This window comes from Orcinus orca, chromosome X (genome assembly GCF_937001465.1).
Source record: "Orcinus orca chromosome X, mOrcOrc1.1, whole genome shotgun sequence".
Taxonomy (NCBI): Eukaryota; Metazoa; Chordata; class Mammalia; order Artiodactyla; family Delphinidae; genus Orcinus; species Orcinus orca.
In genome coordinates, this window is record NC_064580.1 from 39,025,281 (window position 1) to 39,046,638 (window position 21,358).

The 21,358-nt window shown below is 37.7% G+C and overlaps 1 long non-coding RNA gene across 1 annotated transcript in view; it reads right to left on the bottom strand.

The window, feature by feature from the left end:
* The window catches only part of LOC117197983 (uncharacterized), a 243,585-nt gene that overhangs the window by 112,700 nt on the left and 109,527 nt on the right, over positions 1-21,358 (bottom strand). The window lies entirely within an intron of this gene.

Below are 21,358 nucleotides of genomic sequence, written 5' to 3' on the forward strand. Positions count from 1 at the left end.
ATAGAATGAGGAAAGCTAATTTTCAAGTTATCTAGAAGACAAATGCTTAAGACCAGCCAAATAATTTTTGGAAACAATGGTGAGGAGAAAAAACAAACAGGAAATAGTATATGGGTTGTGATTTGGACTGAAATTTTATAAGGGAGTCTTCATGAGTTAGAAGCATGTCAGCAATCATGCTCACTCTAACTATAATTATACCAGTGTTCACTGGAGTAGATACAATTAGGTTATTGTTTACAACACTGTCCTTTTGCATTGGTAGACAGGGATAGCTTCTATTTTCTTAAAAAATATGGCATTAAAATTGAGACATATGCTATTGGCTGCTCACTCGAAAGCTATTTCTCCTTCTTTGGGAAGCAAACATAACCGACTCCAGGAGGAGCAGCAAGCTTGAGGTAGAAAGCCACCACCCTGTAAACAACAGAATAGAAATGGAAAGAACCTGGGTCCTCAGTACATCATTAAAATGCTGGGTCACCTATAAGACCACCCACTTCAGGGCTTTTTATTAAATAAAACTATGTTTATATTTTAAGCCATTTTAGTCAAGTTATCTATTACCTGAGGCTAAAAACATTTCTAATTGATACAAGTGATGGAGGCAGAGGGGGGCAAAAATAAGCATTCTAAAATACATTTTACTTATTGAAAAGAATAAGCAAATATATAAAAATCTGTTGATCCACATGATATAAACAACGTCTTTATTGAAAAACCACTGAAATCCAAAAGCACGTATGGCAATAAAATGGAGAGAGCCAAGAAGTGAATCACAGGGATTAGAAGTGGAAAATTACTCAACTATAAATTGATTTCCCTGCTTTCTTCATTAAAGTGAAACTAATTTTGTGAAATGACCAAAAGATTCTTCTGAATATTTGTATGGCTCTATTCAATCATTTGTTTTATATATATATATTTAAAATACACACACACACACACACACACACAGATCTTTGGTGTTCAATGGGTTTTGACAGTTGTAGATATCTGTATACTTAGGACCCCAAAGTTGACAATAGCATGAGGGCAGCAGTAAAGTCAAATATTTTCCATTCTTTCCAAGTTTTCCTGAAACACTAATTTTTGAGGTAGGGAAAAGTTCCTAGATACACAAGGATTGCCTTGAGTGTCCCTTGAAGTGAAATATATTTGGGAAAGTAATTTAACTTCTGTAAACCTCAGTTTCTCATCTAGAAAATATCTTTAAGGTCCTTTTGAGTTTTAACATTCTATTCCATTAATCTTATTTTAAAAATTAACAGATGCTTTGGTGCAGGGAATTGTTATACTGGTACTGGCTTTGGATGTCATAGATCACACGTGGGTGTGATGTTGCCATTGAACTTTACCACCAATAATTGTTACTTTTATTTTGGTTTTACAGATTCAAAATGAGGGTTCTTTATACAATTTTACTTTCTTAAATAAGTCCACAGAGTACTCTTCGTTAAAAGAATTCTGAAAACTGTTAAACCTAACTATTGTCAGATATTTTAATTTAATCTTATATTTTGCCCCGGGAGAGAACAGTTGTAGTGAAAAAGTGAAATGTTTTTGCCTCCACTGGGTCCACACACTAGATGCCCTTGGGGCTATAAAGCTTGACCTTCAGTCACTAAGGATTTCAGTCACTAAAAGTTCCCAATAGCATGAGCTTCTGCCTCCACTTCAGTAAGAGCATGAAGTATGACTCCCCTAATATTCCTGGATCACTTTCTGTGCTTAACAATGGCCCTCAAGGGAAATGCTTGTGCCTAACCAGAGAGAAAGGATGTAATCAGAGCCCTGGAGAGAGAGGTATGGGACCTGAAGTCCACTTCTTTTTTACTACCTGTAGTAACTCAGCTAAAGATGTTAGGATTCACTGTTTAGTCAAAGGCAGAAAAAAAAAGGAGGTTTCAAAGGATGGTGAGAAGAGCTGAAACTTACTATAAGCCAGTGTGGCAGGATTGTCTATGGCGATTTCAGTGTCTGCCTTGTTCTTGCTGTAGTAGGAGACAGGAAAGATACTAAAGTACTTTTTTTAGTTCTAGGTCTGCTTATGGGAGGAACAACCAAAACTGTTTTAAGACCTAGGACCTCCTAAGCTCCATGTCTGGGACAAGAAACAGCTAGTTTGTGTTTTAGATGGCCTTAAAGGAACCTATTGGCCAGGCCCTTGTAGGGAATGTTAGACCTATGGAGGAATTAAACTTGAGCTTCCTTATAGGGGAAGAGATGTAGAGAGGCTGAAGCTCAGACAGGAAGTGGCAAGTGGCTCCTTACCCACATTTACTGGACTTCATAAATCCCAGACAATATAACTGAGATTGGACTGCCTGTCAGCCTTAACCAGATGCTTTGAGTTTACAAAACGAGTCATATTGTGTCATAGCACCAATTTTTATAGGCTACACAGATAATACTGAAGTTTCTAGGGTTGGGATCTATTCTCTATAGGGGATGCTTCAGTTCTTGTCATGCATTCTCCTTGTCAGAATCCCAGCAGGCCATGGTCACTCTAATTTCTGATCCAAACAGTGGGTACTGTTCGGGTTCATGTTCATGGTGCCCATACAAGGTAATAATTACAAACTGCACAGTTTGTCCCGTTAAAGAAAAAAAAATTATTCTGACACTTGTTAAAATAGTAAGGAAGACTTTACTCAGGACTGTTATGATAGTTGTCAAGACTATTGCAATAGGGGAGAAATCAGGCTCAACTCTGAATTCAGCAAAGACAGCGGAGGATTTATAGCCAATGAGCAGAATGAGGGGGATCAGTGGATGGAAAATTAATAAAGAAGAGATATCAAGGATAGGGGGATTCTTGATAAACTGACTCAACAGGATCTTGCTGAAGGCAGGTCAAGGATTTATCTATAAAAGGTGGGAAATGAGTAACCTGATGAGATATCACAGGTGACCAGATATCAATGGTGGGGGGGGGTCTCCCTAGACTGACTTAGTAAGATCTTGCTAAAACTGGACTAGGCAGGCTGAAGATAGGGTCCAAGGACTAGGCCTGGTCAAAAAGAGGACTCAGAGGAGGCGGACTAGAATTTGGTCAAGGAAATAGTCTTTGTCAGTCCCAAGTAAGTAATGATTATAATGATGATAGCTTACATTTATCTAACACTGGCAATGTGCCAGGCAGCTTGCAAAGCTCTCTTTCTTTCTCCATATATACATATATATGTGTGTGTGTGTGTGTGTGTGTGTGTATACCTTTTAATTTTACTTCACAGACACTATATGCATTAGATACTAGTCTTATTCGATTTTACTGATGAGAAAATTAAGGCTCAGAGGTTGTGGCAGACATCATGTTGTATCACCCAGATCCCCATTCAATGAAGAACTGGTTGCCCCAGTTGCAGAAAGTGCCTTCTGCAGACAGATTTCAGCTTTCAGCCTCTTGGATCACCTTGGCTGCAGAGAGCTCTCTCACCCACGGTCACACCCCTTTTAGTGTGTGCTGGAACCTGCATGTACTGCTCAAGCCCATTGTGTATATCTCTTCCTAATATCATGTACAGTGACATCAGGTTGATAGCTTGAAATAGTCACGGATGGGAGTATTTACATCATGGAAATCAGTAAACACTACACAGATTGGTCATTCCCCCCCACCCTCCCGCCACCACCCCCAGAGAGCCAGTTGTTAAATATTTACCCACATCTAATGACTATGTGGGAACATAAAGACCTGACATCTGGATCCAACTTGAGCCAACTCTTTAAGACCTTTCTAGCTACAGAGCCCCTCAAGAGATTGGTGGAGGCTATTTTGGGGTTTGCATTGCAACTAGATTTCTCCTTTTACCCATTCCTGCTTCCTTTGCATCCCTTCCACAGACGTTGATTCCAAGCTCCTCCTAAATAAACATCCTATACCCTAAACTCCATCACTTCCTGGGGAAACTAACCTTCCAAGGTTAAATAACTTGATGAAGGTCACTCAGATAGTAAGGGTCAGAGCCAGAATTCAATCATCTACCTAGCCCCAAAGCCCATGTGCTTAACAACCATGCAGTGTGCCTCTAGATGTCAATGATAATTCTTGGATAGCAATAACTTTCTATTTCTCAACTACTTTTGATTCTACGTGGCAATTTTAAAAAGCATTCAGGGTGGATAACTCCGAGAGATTAGTCTGTGCCTCATATTTTACAGTTATTAAAATTGAGGAGGTAACTTGAGATATTCATAAAAAGACAGAAGAAGATTTCTTACCAGGAGTTATTCACCATGGGATCAACATGGAAAGTGGACCTGGAAAAATTGGTGATGTAAGCAAAACTTGTCTTGGTTTTCTCCTCTTTTCCATTCAATGCAATCAATTCAATTTAATACATTTATTATTGCCTACAGTGTGTAAAACATTGTGATAGATACTGTGGGGAATACAAGATAAGAAGTGTTTCCTAAAATTCACCATATAATAGGCAGGTGAATAAGCAGGTAAAAGGCAGAAAACTAAAACAAAGCAGAATGGTACACTGATGCAAATGAGGTGCTAAGGAACTATAAGAACTTATGATACTAATTTTACTGATGATCCTGGAATAGGTGGAACTGGAATTTGGCCTTGAAGAGTGAGATTTTGACAGGCAGCAATGGAATGTGGGAAGGCAGACTTGGGGAAGGGAACAGCTGGAACTATTATTTTGAGGCAAGAAATATCAGAGTGTGTGAAAGGAAAAGAGCTTGTTCTGGCGTATCTTGAATGTCTATGCTATTTACCTGTAATAACCTGATATCCTTATTTTATTAAAGTTCTTTAAAAATCTTAGTCTCCTAGAAGGATCCAGAAAGAGCTAGGTTTTAGGTATTCTTTTGACCTTAACTCTGCTCGAGTATTCAAATTTTTTATTTTTTCTCATACTTATTTAGGCACTAATCCTCATTGGAGTTAGGAAATATTTCCAGAGGAATCTTGGTTGGAGATGAAAAACTGGGGGAAAGGGTTTGGTTGGAAATAAAGCTGCGAAAGTTAAGAACTGAAATTGTGGGGAAGCCTATAAATGCAAATCTGGGTGTTGAACCACAGCACTGGAGAAAGGGCATGACACGCTCATACTTGTTTTTCAACAAGAAAAAGGTAAAGTGTGGAGATGAGTTGGAATAGAAGTGTTACCTAACAAAGTCTGTGTGCCTGACTCCCAACAAACCAAAACATCGGACTCTGGAGCAGAGAAAGGTTGATGGCAGGGCCAAGCAAGGAGAATGGGTGGCTTGTGCTCAAAAACCCCAAACTTCCTGATGGTTTCGGGGGAGAAGTTTTTATAGGCAAAATTTGGGGGGAGGGCTGCAGGGTGTGTGACTTTCTTCTGATTGGTGGGTGGTGAGGTAACAGGGAGGTGCTCCAGGAATCTCGTGCTCAGCCTGAAGTTACCATCCTCTACCTGGGTGGGGGCCTTAGTTCCTGCAGAAGAATTCAAATATATTGTTATGTATATTCCTTGAGCAGGAACCAGGACCCTGCTTTCATCACTGCACTATTGTTTCTTGACTGCTCCTCCTTTGTTTCTGCATTCTTTCCCTTCCCTGATTAGCAACTGTTTGAATCTGCCTTTTTGAACTCAGGGAAGGTCTAGGAGGCTGAATGAAGCCTATTTTCTACAAACTAGAAATGGGGACATGGAAAGGATTTGTACCCAGAGGGCCCCACAGGGTTCTGCTCAGTTTCAATACCGCCTTTTCTTTGATACTCCTCAATCTTGAAGAGAACAAGTGTTGGACAAAGAAAGGAATAACATTTTGGATAGAGAGTTTCTGAGCAGAGGCACTCGGTTTTAGGGGGACTCAGTTTCAATAGGAATGGAAGAGTATGGGATCAGGAGGCTATAGGGGTAGGCCAGCTGAGTGATAAGGACATTCTGGATATAAGGTCAGCAATAGAAAAGAAATGATATAGTAGGAATACTGAGAAGGTATAATTAACAGAGAGTTGATTATACGGTGAGTAAAATACAAGGAAAAGTCTAAAACAAAGATGTATTTAGGGGGAAAAAACCCACTGCCAGTTTGTAGTTTTGCCAAAGAAAGAGGTTTACTCCCAGTTTAGTCTAGTTTTACCCACATCTCTCAGCAGGGCATTTTCTACACTCCCTAGTGGAAAGCATTCTGTATTGCAAAAGCCTCCATTGCATATTCATTCTCATGTCCAATGTAGAAAACACCAGCTGGCAAGAATGGACAAGGATTTCAGATAACCTTGCTCATTTCTCTGCATCTGTCTGCTGACAGAAGTGGCCTAGGAGAAATTCAGGATTAATCCCTAACTTTTTTTTGTTTCATTTGTTTCTCAAATATACAAAGGCTAAGAATTCGGTGTCATAGGAGCACCTACACATATTTCTAATATTTTCATCTATATTTTCTATTGAAGTAAGACTTACCAGAGGCAAACAATTATTCAGTTCCCTTAGAGGGACTTGATAGTCTCTTAGAAGAATCTGTTAAATTCCCCTTACAGTAATCACTAGAATCACAGAGAGCTTCCCTGTGTCCTAAGGCATTTGGTAGTCATTTGTGGTAATGACCCTCGTCCAGTTTTGTTTTAGTTTTTCCCAAACTAAAGGACTTTTATCTCTTTATATAGATAACTCCTAAGAAGTTAAACATATCCATACTCAAATAGACATGTTCCTTTGGCAAGATATGTAAATTACAACCTTCTCTAACCCACTGACCTTCTCTGGAGTTAAGTGTTAAATGTTCTGAAAGAAAGCTTACCCATGAAACATCACTCATCAATCCTCTAAGGTAAGGTAGCTTTCCTGAAGAATGAGAAAGACAAAATCACCAACAAAGGCTATTATTGATTAACTAGCTCAAGTCAAATCCCCCAACCTTCCATAGTTCTGAAAACGTGAAAAGGAAATGCTCTTGTCTTAATTTGTATGTAAGAATCATCAAAAACATTAAATTGGCTCCTGAGTCCTTTTAACCTAATCCCAATAGCCTTTGTCAACATCCTTGCTTTAGGGTATGGCAAGATATTCCAACCTTAGCTTGCACATTTCCTGCCCCAGAGCTAGAATTAGCCATTGTTCCAAAGAACCTTTGTTCCTTTTAATGAGAAATGATATTTAGAGACCACAATTCAGGTACCAGAAATACTCATAACTATTAGATTGCACATTGCTTCTGGCCTTTTTGGACAGTAAGTAAGTTCATCTAATTCAAACTGTTATTTTATATGCTTTTTTCAGGGAAGGGAAACAGGTAGAGATACAGATGAAACAGAACTGCCCATATAGTTGCTGATAGTTGTTGAAGTCAGGCAATAAGTACATGAAAGATTATAAGCTTCTCCTTTGACAATGTTGGAAATCTTTCATAATATAAAGTTTTTAAAAAGTCTCTATAGGAACAGTAATGCTAGCGAGTGATGTTGAAGTTGCCTATAAAGGGTTTGAATAAAAGTGTTTCACGAAATGAGAGCAGGAGAAATTATAAAGCACTAAATGTGTATATAATGTTATTTTAAATGTGTGTATATGTATTTAAATTAACATATTAAATATTTTAGAACTTTGAAATTTACATCTACATAATAGATAGATAGATATTGAGTTGACCAAAAAGTATGTTCAGGTTTTTCTGTAAGATGTTACAGAAAAACCCAAATTAACTTTTTGGCCCACCCAGTGCATACATGCATATACATATATAGAGAAAAATAGGTATAGATAATGATCACAGATCTTTCGGGCAGAACCTTTTATTTGAGGCTCCAAGGTCTTCAATTAGGTAATCACTGCTTATTGCACTCAGAAGATTATTTGTGACCTGAAGTGAAACAAGACTCAACAGGTATTTACGGGGCATCTTTGAGCTGTGCACTAAACTCACTGGGTATGATATTAATTCATTTACTTATATTCATTTGAAATGTTCATAAAATAAGACAAGATTACATAAGATAGACATCAGGTGTTTTTGGCGTCAGGAGCACAAAGGTGCTTCAGTTTGACTGGTGAGCCAACAAAAATGGGCATAGGAAAACCCCAGCATAAGTGGAGGCTGTAAATGTTGGAGCTTACAAGAAAGCACCAAGAGAGGAACAAGGAAGGGAGGGTCTTCAGGATGGCGGAGGAGTAAGACGTTGAGATGACCTCCCACCCCACAAATACATCAAAAATACATCTACACAGGGAACAACTCCTACAGAACACCTACTGAAGACTGGAAGAAGATCTCAGACTTCCCAAAAGGCAAGACACTCCCCACATACCTGGCCATGTGGCGAACAGGGTCTTGGTGCTCCGGCCAGGTGTCAGGCCTGAGCCTCTGAGGTGGGAGAGCTGAGTTCAGGATATTGGATCACCAGAGACCTCCCGGCCCCACATAATATCAATCGGCCCCACATAATATCAATCAGAGAGAGCTCTCCCAGAGATCTCCATATCAATGCAAAGACCCAGCTCCACTAAACGACCAGCAAGCTCCAGTGCTGGACACCCTATGCCAAACAACTAGCAAGATAGGAACGCAACCCCACCCATTACCTGAGAGGCTGCCTAAAATCATAATAAGGTCACAGACGACCCAAAACACACCACCAGACACGGTCCTGCCCACCAGAAAGACAAGATCCACCCTCATCCACCAGAACACAGGCACCAGTCCCCTCCACCACGAAGCCTACACAAACACTGAAACAAACTTAGTCACTGGGGGTACACACCAAAAACAATGGGGACTATGAACGTGCAGCCTGGGAAAAGGAGACCCCAAACACACTAAGTTAAGCAAAATGAGAAGACAGAGAAACACACAGCAGATGAAGGAGCAAGGTAAAAACCCACCTGACCAAACAAATGAAGAGGAAATAGGCAGTCTACCTGAAAAAGAATTCAGAGTAATGATAGTAAAGATGATCCAAACTCTTGGAAATAGAATGGAGAAAATACAAGAAACGTTTAACAAGGACCTAGAAAAACTAAAGAGCAAACAAGCAATTATGAACAGCACAGTAAATGAAATTAAAAATTCTCTAGAAGGAATCAGTAGCAGAATAACTGAGGCAGAAGAATGGATAAGTGATGTGGAAGATAAAACAGTGGAAATAACTACCGCAGAGGAGAATAAGGAAAAAAGAATGAAAATAATTGAGGACAGTCTCAGAGACATCTGGGACAACATTAAATGCACCAACATTCGAAATACAGGGGTCCCAGAAGAGGAGAAAAAGAGAGGGACTAAGAAAATATTTGAAAACTTCCTTAATATGGGAAAGGAAATAGTCAATCCTGTCCAGGAAGCACAGAGTCCCACATAGGATAAATCCAAGGAGAAACATGCCAAGACACATATAATCAAACTACCTAAAATTAAATGCAAAGAGAAAATACGAAAAGCAACAAATAACATACAAGGGAATCCCCATAAGGTTAACAGCTGATCTTTCAGCAGAACCTCTGCAAGCCAGAAGGTAGTGGCAGGACATATTTAAAGTGATGAAAGGGAAAAGCCTACAACCAAGATTACTCTACCCAGAAAGGACCTCATTCAGATTTGACAGAGAAATTAAAATCTTTACAGACAAGCAAAAGCTGAGAGAGTTCAGCACCACCAAACCAGCTTAACAACAAATGCTAAAGGAACTTCTCTAGGCAGGAAACACAAGAGAAGGAAAAGCCCTACAATAACAGACCCCAAACGATTAAGAAAATGGTAATCGGAACATACATATCGATAATTATCTTAAATGTAAATGGATTAAATGCGCCCAACAAAAGACATAGACTGGCTGAATGGACACAAAAACAAGACCTGTATATATGCTGTCTACAAGAGACCCACTTCAGACCTAGGGACACATACAGAATGAAAGAGCGGGGATGGAAAAAGATATTCCATGCAAATGGAAACCCAAAGAAAGCTGGAGTAGCAATTATCATATCAGAAAAAATAGACTTTAAAATAAAGACTATTACAAGAGACAAAGGAGGACACTACGTAATGATCAAGGAATCAATCCAAGAAGAAGAAATAAAAATTGTAAATATTTATGCACCCAACATAGGAGCACCTCAATACATAAGGCAAATGCTAACAGCCATAAAAGGGGAAATCGACCGTAACACAATCATTGTAGGGGACTTTAACACCCCACTTTCACCAATGGACAGATCATCCAAAATGAAAATAAAAAGGAAACACAAGCTTTAAATGATACATTAAACAAGATGGACTTAATTGATACTTATAGGATATTCCATGCAAAAACAACAGAATACACTTTCTTTTCAAGTGCTCATGGAACATTCTCCAGGATAGATCATATCTTGGGTCACAAATCAAGCCTTGGCAATTTTAAGAATATTGAAATCGTATCAAGTATGTGCTCTGACCACATCGCTAGGAGACTAGATATCAATTACAGGAAAAAAGACTGTAAAAAACACAAACACATGGAGGCTAAACAACATGCTAATAAATAACCAAGACATCACTGAAGAAATCAAAGAGGAAATCAAAAAATACCTAGAAACAAATGACGATGAAATCACGACAGCCCAAAACCTATGGGATGCAGAAAAAGCAGTTCAAACAGGGAAGTTTACAGTAATACAATCCTACCTCAAGAAACAAGAAACATCTCAAATGAACAACCTAACCTTGCACCTAAAGCAATTAGAGAAAGAAGAACAGAATAACCCCAAAGTTAGCAGAAGGAAAGAAATCATAACGATCAGATCAGAAATAAATGGAAAAGAAATGAAGGAAACAATAGCAAAGATCCATAAAACTCAAAGCTGGTTCTTTGAGAGGATAAACAACTTGATAAACCATTAGCCAGACTCATCAAGAAAAAAAGGGAGAAGGCTCAGATCAACAGAATTAGAAATGAAAAAGGAGAAGTAACAACTGACACTGCAGAAATACAAAGGATCATGGGAGATTACTGCAAGCAACTCTACGCCAATAAAATGGACAACCTGGAAGAAATGGACACATTCTTAGAAAAGCACAACCTCCCGAGACTGAACCAGGAAGAAATAGAAAATATAAACAGAACAATCACAAGCACTGAAATTGAGACTGTGATTAAAAACCTTCCAACAAACAAAAGCCCAGGACAAGATGGCTTCACAGGCGAATTCTATCAAACATTTAGAGAAGAGCTAACACCTATCCTTCTCAAACTCTTCCAAAAACAGCAGAGGGAGGAACACTCCCAAACTCATTCTACGGGGCCACCATCACCCTGATACCAAAACCAGACAAAGGTGTCACAAAGAAAGAAACCTACAGGTCAATATCACTGATGAACAGAGATGCAAAAATACTCACCAAAATACTAGCAAACAGAATCCAACAGCACATTAAAAGGATCATACACCATGATCAAGTGGGGTTTATCCCAGGAATGCAAGGATTCTTCAATGTACACAAATCAATCAATGTGATACACCATATTAACAAATTGAAGGAGAAAAACCATATGATCATCTCCATAGATGCAGAAAAAGCTTTCGAAAAAATTCAACACCCATTTATGATAAAAAGCCTCCAGAATGTAGGCATAAATGGAACTTACCTCAAGATAATAAAGGCCATATATGACAAGCCCACAGCCAACATCGTCCTCAATGGTGAAAAACTGAAACTATTTCCACTAAGATCAGGAATAAAACAAGGTTGCCCACTCTCACCACTTTTATTCAACATAGCTTTGGAAGTTTTAGCCACAGCAATCAGAGAAGAAAAAGAAAAAAAAGGAATCCAAATCAGAAAAGAAGAAGTAAAGTTGTCACTGTTTGCAGATGACATGATACTACACATAGAGAATCCTAAAGATGGTAGCAGAAAACTACTAGAGCTAATCAATGAATTTGGTAAAGTAGCAGGATACAAAATTAATGCACAGAAATCTCTTGCATTCCTATACACTAATGATGAAAAATCCAAAAGGGAAATTAAGGAAACACTCCCATTTACCATTGAAACAAAAAGAGTAAAATACCTAGGGATAAACCTACCTAAGAAGACAAAGAACCTATGTACAGAAAACTATAAGACACTTATGAAAGAAATTAAAGATGATAGAAAGAGATGCAGAGATATACCATGTTCTTGGATTGGAAGAATCAACATTGTGAAAATGACTATACTACCCAAAGCAATCTACAGATTCAATGCAATCCCTATCAAACTACCAATGGCATGTTTCACAGAGAAAAAAATTTCACAATTTGTATGGAAGCACAAAAGACCCTTAATAGCCAAAGCAATCCTGAGAAAGAAAAATGGAGCTGGAGGAATCAGGCTCCCGGACTTCAGGCTATACTACAAAGCTACAGTAATCAAGACAGTATGGTACTGGTACAAAAAGAGAAATATAGATCAATGGAACAGGATAGAAAGCCCAGAGATAAACGCATGCACATATGGTCACCTTATTTCTGGTAAAGGAGGCAAGAATATACAATGGAGAAAATACAGCCTCTTCAATAAGTGGTGCTGGGAAAACTGGACAGCTACATGTAAAAAAGTGAAATTAGAACAGTTCCTAACACCATGCACAAAAGTAAACTCAAAATGGATTAAAGACCTAAATGTAAGGCCAGACTCTATAAAACTCTTAGAGGAAAACATAGGCAGAACGCTCTATGACATAAATCACAGCAAGATCCTTTCTGACCCACCTCCTAGAGTAATGGAAATAAAACCAAACATAAACAGATGGGACCTAACGAAACTTAAAAGCTTTTGCACAGCAAAGGAAACCATAAACAAGACAAAAAGACAAGCCTCAGAATGGGAGAAAACATTTGCAAATGAAGCAACTGACAAAGGATTAATCTCCACAATATACAAGCAACTCATGCAGCTCCATATCAAAGAAACAAACTACCCAATCCAAAAATGGGCAGAAGACCTAAATAGATATATCTCCAAAGAAGACATACAGATTGCCCACAAACACATGAAAGGATGCTCAACATCACTAATAATTAGAGAAATGCAAATCAAAACTACAATGAGGTATCACCTAACACCAGTCAGAATGGCCATTGTCAAAAAATCTACAAACAATAAATGCTGGAGAGGGTGTGGAGAAAAGAGAACCCTCTTGCACTGTTGGTGGGAATGTAAATGGATACAGCCACTATGGAGAACAGTATGGATGTTCCTTAAAAATCTAAAAATAAAACTACCATATGACCCAGCAATCCCACTACTGGGCACATACCCTGAGAAAACCATAATTCAAAAAGAATCATGTACCACAATGTTCACTTCAGCACTATTTACAATAGCCACGACATGGATCAACCTAAGTGACCATCGACATATGAATGGATAAAGAAGATGTGGCACATATATACCATGGAATATTACTCAGCCATAAAATGAAATGAAATGGAGTTATTTGTAGTGAGGTGGATGGACCTAGAGTGTGTCATACAGAGTGAAGCGAGTCAGAAAGAGAAAGACAAATACCGTATGCTAACACATATATATGGAATCTAAAAAAAAAAAATGTTGTGAAGAACCTAGGGGCAGGAAAGGAATAAAGACGCAAACGTAGAGAATGGACTTGAGGACATGGGGAGGGAAAGGGTAAGCTGGGATGAAATGAGAGAGTGGCATGGACATATATACACTACCAAATGTAAAAGAGATAGCTAGTGGGAAGCAGCCGCATAGCGCAAGGAGATCAGCTTGGTGCTTTGTGACCACCTAGAGGGGTGGGATAGGGAGGGTGGGAGGGAGGGAGACACAAGAGGGAGGGGATATGGAGATGTATATATATGTATAGCTGATTCACTTTGTTATAAAGCAGAAACTAAGACACCATTGTAAATCAGTTATACTCCATAAAGATGATTTTAAAAAGAAAAAGCAAACAAAACAAAAGAAAAAAAAGATTATGTAAGATAAACATAGGTGAGAAGGAGAGGAAGAAAAGATGGAACAAAGATACTTTTTGGAAATTAGGATCCAAGAATGAGCTTAATGGAAAATTACATCTTACAAACGTCTAAACTGTTGCTCTTTGTGGGTTTCGAACTTATTTTTAAGCTTTCTAGTCCTCAGAATGAAAAAGTCCAGCTTAATCAACTTCATAACGAATGGTGACCACAAAATAAAGCTAAACCAAATTCTGTGGAGAAGTACTGATATTCCTGGTATTAAAAAAGAAAGATTCTGAAGATACAAGTCTTCTTACCCAAGCCAAAAAATTTCAGGCTTAACAAAGGAGGTTTGCAAAGAGGAAGAAAGTGGTCTTTTCATTTATTGTCATTTTCTGGATTAGAAAACCAAGAGGTGATGTCTACCTATATTACATTGCAAGCCTCTTTGGTGGGAAGCAAAAGAAAGTGACTTTCCATTGGTCAAATCAAACTCAGGGTGACACTGTAAATATATAGAAATACTGAGGAGGAAAAAAATTGTCAGATCCCATGGAAAGTGGTACAAGAAACTGAGAATATGTGAGAGAATGACTTTTCTCTGTCACTGAAAAAAATGAGATTGTTTCTTTTGTCCTTGAAAACCTGAATTGGGTCTGTTTCTCAGGGTTCTCTCGTGGGCTTTTGGTGAATCTGCAGCCCTCCCCTTTCTGAAGACCAGCTTTTTCTGCTTTAGTTTTCTAATTCCCTCATGGCTTCGCTTTACATGGCTTCGACTTCAGCTCAGTAACTTCTAATTGGTTCATTCTAGGTGAATCAAATAGTCGTGGGAGGGGAGAGGAGTGTGTGTAGCAGAATGGTTTCTAGAAAAAGAGGTGACAATGGGCTGGCAAACAGTCCCGAAGTTTTCCACAATGCATCACCATTCCAAAATTATAGTGTGTGTTTAAAATTCTGATCTCCAACTGAAATCCTGCTCAGAGTTTGTGTGTAATCCAGGGAAACCAGAAACTAATTTAGAGGGCCAGAATAAACTGGGGAATATGAGCAGAGGGAAGAACAATATTTCTTCTGAGTCTTGGTTTGCTGCATAGCAAACACATTTGTTGATAAAAGACATTTTTCAAAAAAATGCCAAAAGTAATAAATGGAAAACTCTTCCCAATGTCTCTATTAAGTAACTTTAGCAGTCAAGGGCAGGCAATTTAAGGGATATTTTTCATGAGCCTTAAACTGCCAAAAAAAATAATAAAATAAAACCCTTATATAAAGTCAGCATCGAAAGACTGATCCAGGCAGTAGGGAATATGCTCACCACGTTATAGAAGGAATTTCTTGCTATGAAAGCTTGGTATCTAATTATTCCCCCAATTACATTTTATTTGAAGTGAGAACTGCTTCCTTTTATAATACCATATGAAAGATGTATTTGTTCCAAAATGGAGGCCAGTGTGTAGCACCTATGATTATATGAAATGGTTAATATCTACTAACTGGCTAGTTCAGTTAATGACAAAAACTATTTGATCATTAACAAAATATTATTTTGTAATCAACAATTAACTTTGGGAAAACAGAAAATGTAAAATGGTTAGAATCAGACCTATGTGCCTCTTGATGTGATACAATAAAAAGTCCCTAGTACATATATGGTGAATTCTTGCCATCTGAACTGAATTGAATTTGAAAATAATCAGACCTATATATCTTATTGCTAGTTTTCAGGAAATACAGAGGATAAGAGAACCAATTAATCAAACCACCATGAGGAAACAGATACTTCTAGAAGATGGGACATTCTAAGGATAATTGGCCTGGTATTTTTTAACAAGTCAATGTCATGGCAAAAGAAAGTGTGACAGCTGTTGTAGATTATATTACTTCAGAGCTCTCACAAATAAATAGAATGTGTAATCCTCAGTTAAACAAACCAGCTGTAGAAGACATTTTGGGGACAACTAGAAAATATGTGAATATAAACCTGGTAGTAGATGATATTAGAAATACTAGTTAATTTTGTTAAATGTGATAATGATGCTGTGGTTATGTGAGAGCATGTCCTCTTTAGAGAAGTAAATGGAAGCATTTTGGAATGAACTATCATGAAATCTGTAATTTATTTTGAAATACTTCAGTCAAAAACAGATGAAGAAATATGGCAAAATACTGAACATTGTTAATTCTAGGTTTTGGATAAATGGGTTCATTACACTATTTTCTTTAAGTTTGAATGTTTTCATAATAAAGAATTTTTTTATGAGAATCCAAAATTTTATAAGCTATTAAACCCTAATGAGAAAATCAGGATCAGATAACAAGAAAAAATTGCGATCAGATAAATGCAGAAACTATGAGTTTCATTTTCATCCTCTCTGTCAATGAACCTATAATTTTCCATAATTCTGAGTAAAATCAAAGGAACATTACAAATAGCTCTGGATAGTATTCTTTCCTTTCTTCATCAACTTACGATACCTTTTTACTCAAATGGGAAAATATTATGTTGGTTTCCATTTCCATTATCTTCAATTTCCCAAAAGTAGAAGGTAAAAACATGGCAGATATCCTAGAATCCTTTGCAAGAGTCAATGTGCTGTAAACATAGATATGTTATTCTTCTGTTTACTGAAACATCTGAGTACCTCATTGGTGGTTTTACAATTTGAAAATGAGTGAGCAATTTTATGGGAAATCCTGGTTGAATTCATGGATTCTTATTTAGTCTTCTCCAAGAAGCCTTCTAGGACTTGAGTTCCAGGCTTTTCTATCCTGTTATTGTCATAGCTTTCAGGTCAGAGGCTTTGCTTTCCTGATGGCAGTTTGACTGAGTTGCTTAGTTTGCATCATTGGTATCATGTGGGCCATGTGTGTTAGAAAGGAGGTCATCTGGATATTGTCATGTGGCATGTTACCTTGACGGAACAGTGGAGTGGCCTTCATGTAGGCTCCCGCACAGGCCATGAAAGAGAAAGGCTCTTAAACCAAATTAAGATGTACAAATCACACGGTTCACTAAGACAATTTAAAACACACAATGAGAAGCAAGGGGAAAGAGATGGGGTAGGTTCACATACTTAGGACAGGGTACCAGTGGCAAAAGGACCACACCACCTGAATCCTAGGTTAGGCAATGGTTTTCTCTCTCTCTCTCTCCTGCAACCATCTTCTCTGCTATCAGAGTGGTTATGAGGACCAGACTTGAAGTTCAAGCAAGGAGGATCACAGACAGAAGGGGCCCCAGGCTAATGGCACACATTACTCTACTGGAGAGACACAGGGTAAAGAACACCTGACCACAGCTGTAGCTCACCAACAAACCTGCTGAATAGTCATGGATTTTATCTACATTTTCTGGGTAGAGCACATGTGGGGCTGGAATGGGACTATACTCATGGATGGATGGTTGATTTAGAAAAATGGATGGTTGATTTAGAAACTCAGTGGATTTAGAACTCAATGGATGGTTGATTTAGAAAAATGACACAGCTTCCAGCTATTTGTAATGAATATGATGTGGTCTTTCCATCCCTTTCTAACTCTCAATAGACTCTTGATTTTTTTCAATCATACATTGCATTTATTTTATCTTTAACATATCTTACAGGTTACCAAATTACTATATATTTAATACATCTTCAGAATTCTTTGTCTCTCAAGCTATTTGCTTACTCATTATTTGTACTTAACATAGCGTCTAAGTGTTGCTACTATGTTAAAGCTACTAGCTCTACTTGCAATTTACGCTTGACACTCCTAATGAGTTTCAGACATCCTATTTGTTTTACTCTGGGACCACTAGTGGATGAATGAACCCATCTGGACTTAAATTTACACATCTGTAAAATGAAGCGGAGGCAGGAGATCCTGGAGACTCAGCCTTTTTGTCAATGATGCCCCTTGTGCAATTCTCCTTGGGTTAGATAACCTAGAATGTATAAAAGCAAAACAATGAAAAAAATAAGCCTTTGTTTTCCACATCGTCACCAATGTGGAAAACAAAGGCCATAGGTTGTGAATGTAGAAGGTGTTACATTGATCATTTTACGTTGAATAATATTTGTCATTTTACTGTGATGACAATGATGGCAATGATATCTTACACTGTACCAAACTATACTGTTAAAGTGCTTTGAGTTAAGTTACATTTGCCGACGACCAAAGTCACCGTGTAAAGTAAATTACAGAAGATAATGATGCCACTTTACAGACAAGGACATAATCAGGGGAAATGAAATGACATGTGCTAATTTCAGGCCACTCATTGACTGGACCATGTCCTTACAAGTAAATATCTTTATTACAAGGGGAGCTAACTCACAGCTATTTGTTTTTCTTTAACACACTTATTTTCTGGCTCTGATCCCACATTTACCACACAAACTTCCAATCTAGAACTCTGTTTTCTGTTTGAGTGCTCGGGGTAGTCAGATCAATCTGGATGCCAGGATATTATCCAGACAACTATGTTTCTTAGTCGATATTGCTACGAAGACTCCTAATAAACTATAAGCTCAATGGATACAGGGATCAAATCTGTTGGATTACTATTTTATCCTCAGTGCCTTGCACCATGCTTGGTGCTTTGTTAGTATTAAACAACTGTTGAATGAATAGATTAACTAATGAGTAAGAAGTCAAAACCTGAAAGAGAAGGCTGAATTTCTCCCTTTTAAATGTACCTAGCAAGCCAACATAGAAACTAATTCAGAAACTAAGCTATAGTGGAATGTCTGATGTTTTCTTCCCCTTGGGCTCTGACTCCCTTTTTACTACCTGCTGGGTTGAGGAGGAATCCAACCTGGTACCCAGACGTAGCTATTCTTGTACCCAGAGGTGGTTATTTCTCTCCAGAACTGATATGTCCTGCCAGGACCTCACTGGCCAGTGATGAGTGACACCTGGCGTCATGAATACAAAGAAGCTCTTGGAACTCTGAAGTGCGCCAAAGACCCACGCTCCACGCTAAGGGAAAGAGAACATCATGATCTCTCTTTGGAATATTAACTTTCTGCATGGTTACCAAAGCTGTCTGAATATAACCCAATGCCATATTCAGGAATAAAGCTTATTCACTTTTCCACATTTCCCAGGATACATGGTATGGCCAGATCAGGATATAAATTTGATTTTAAAAAACACCATGCTGTCCTCAAAAATCCCTCCACTGACAAAGCGTGTCAGAAATCTGACTCTTCTTTTTGGCAAAAGTTCTCTCCCATGAGACTCCAAATTCTGTCATCTAAATGATCTCAGGCACCTCATTCCTCCAGTTCTCAAGGCTAAATCTTTATACTGAAAACAGCAGAAGCCCTCTCCCTTTGTTCCTTCCTCTATTCTCTCCCACCCCCAAATGCCCCACTCAGAACAATAATTTGGGAAATTTGCTTATGCTTTTGATTACTGATCAGTAGCAAAATACAGCAGAAAAATGCTGGCAGGAGTGTAAATTAATACAACTGCTTTGGAAAACTGCTTAGTAGTATCTATTAAAGAGCAAAATTTGCATACTCTGTGACCCATTCATAGGTATATGTATGCATAAAAGAAATGTATACACACAATTATCAAAAGATATATTCAAGGATATTATAATACTTTTTGTAATATCTCCAAACAAGAGAGTACACAAAAGTCCTTCAACAGTAAAAAGAAAAATAAACCATGGTACGTTCAAACAATACAATATCATAGAGAACAAACTAATTGTTGCCAGTGGAGAGGGGGAAGGTGGGGAGGGGCAAGATAGGGGTAGGGGATTAAGAGGTGCAAACTACTATGTATAAAATAAATAAGCTACAAGGAAATATTGTACAGCACAGGGAATATAGCCAATATTTTATAATTACTATAAGTGTAGTATAACCTTTAAAAATTGAGAATCACTATGTTGTACACCTGAAACTTACCTAATATTGTAGATTATACCTCATTAATAAAATAGAATATATCCAATATTTTAACAAGAAAAATTAAAAAACAAAAAAATAGAATATTATGTAGCCATGAGAGTGGATAACTACACACAAAAATGTGAATAATTATCACAAACTGTTGAGTGAAAGAAGCCAGACGCAAAAAGAGCACCTAGACTGTATTATTCCAGTTATACGAAGTTAAAAACAGACAAAACTAATCTGCACGGTTAGAAGTTAGGATAGTGGGTAGTGAGAGTGGGTACCCTTGTGGAGAGGGTAGGGACTGGAAGGAACACTTCCAGTCCCTTGGAAGCTTCTAGAATGCTTATGATACTCTCTCTATCTGGGTGCTGATTATACAGATGTGTTCAGTTTGTAAAAATTTACTGAGATGTACATTATGATTTATGCACTTTTTTATATGTATAATGTACTTCAATAAAAGGTTTTTTTTAAAGAAAGCCAAAATAAAAAGAACTTTTACTCTGAAGGAGAAAATATGGCAGTAAATACACATAGGGTGAACAATAAGTAACATTAAAATGGGTGAAAGTTAAAAGTGAGAGTCATAACTTTTTATATTTAAATATGACTTGCCAAATCTTCTATCTTGATAAATGATAAAATACTTCTTCTACCGCTCCTTACCTGGTACCTCCTTTCCTCTTCTCTGTTTATATTGGATGTGAATTTTGTATCAACCATATGAAAATCTTAATGGATTTTTATCAACATTGCTCTGAACAAAAGATACTAGTAGTTGGCTTTCAAATATACACATATACACATTCAAGCACAAACTAAAGAAAAATTGATAAAATCAAAGTTCTACTGAGACTGCTTATTTGTTAATTACTAATTAACTGATCTGATCCAAAGAAAAATGGTGATTGTCAAGTCTCCCCAAGCATTTATCTGTCCCCTTTCTGGAAGGGAAGGATTGAAATGCTAAATCACTCTTCATAAAAGACATCATTCTTTCATAAGGAGTAAGAAATCCAACACTAAGTGTAATGACATTTTCTGTCTTTGTGTTTACTTTGCTGCTTTGCCTGATTAATGTTCTAATAAGAAGAGGAGGGAGAAGTGAGGAGAGCAGCTGATGTAGAAAGGATTAATCAGTCCCAGAAGACTCAGGATTCCAGCGTACTCTAGCTTACTATATATACCGTCTTAGGAAGAATAAGATAATTTTGCCAAAACTTCTGCATGGAAGATTAGAATACCCAAGTGTAACCAAAAGAAGTCAAAGATAGGGCTGATGCAGTTGAAAGGATTTTCTTAGAGTTTCCCAGTATTGCCATGCTTTATTTAACGCAAAAACTGTAAACTCTTAATCTTGCAAAGACCTTAGGGAAAACCGTCCCAATGGCCACATTATACTGTAGGAGAAGCAAAATAGTTTCCTTCAATGCTGAAATCTCCTTTCAGGAGAATGTGTTACCTATGAAAATTAATGTCAAAATCTTTGTGCAGATTTTAACTATGTGGCATATAGTTTTCTGCAAGCTTTCCAAAATCAACAATATATACTGTATATTAAGCAAGTATCGGCAGCCCTAGTCCACAGACAAAAAG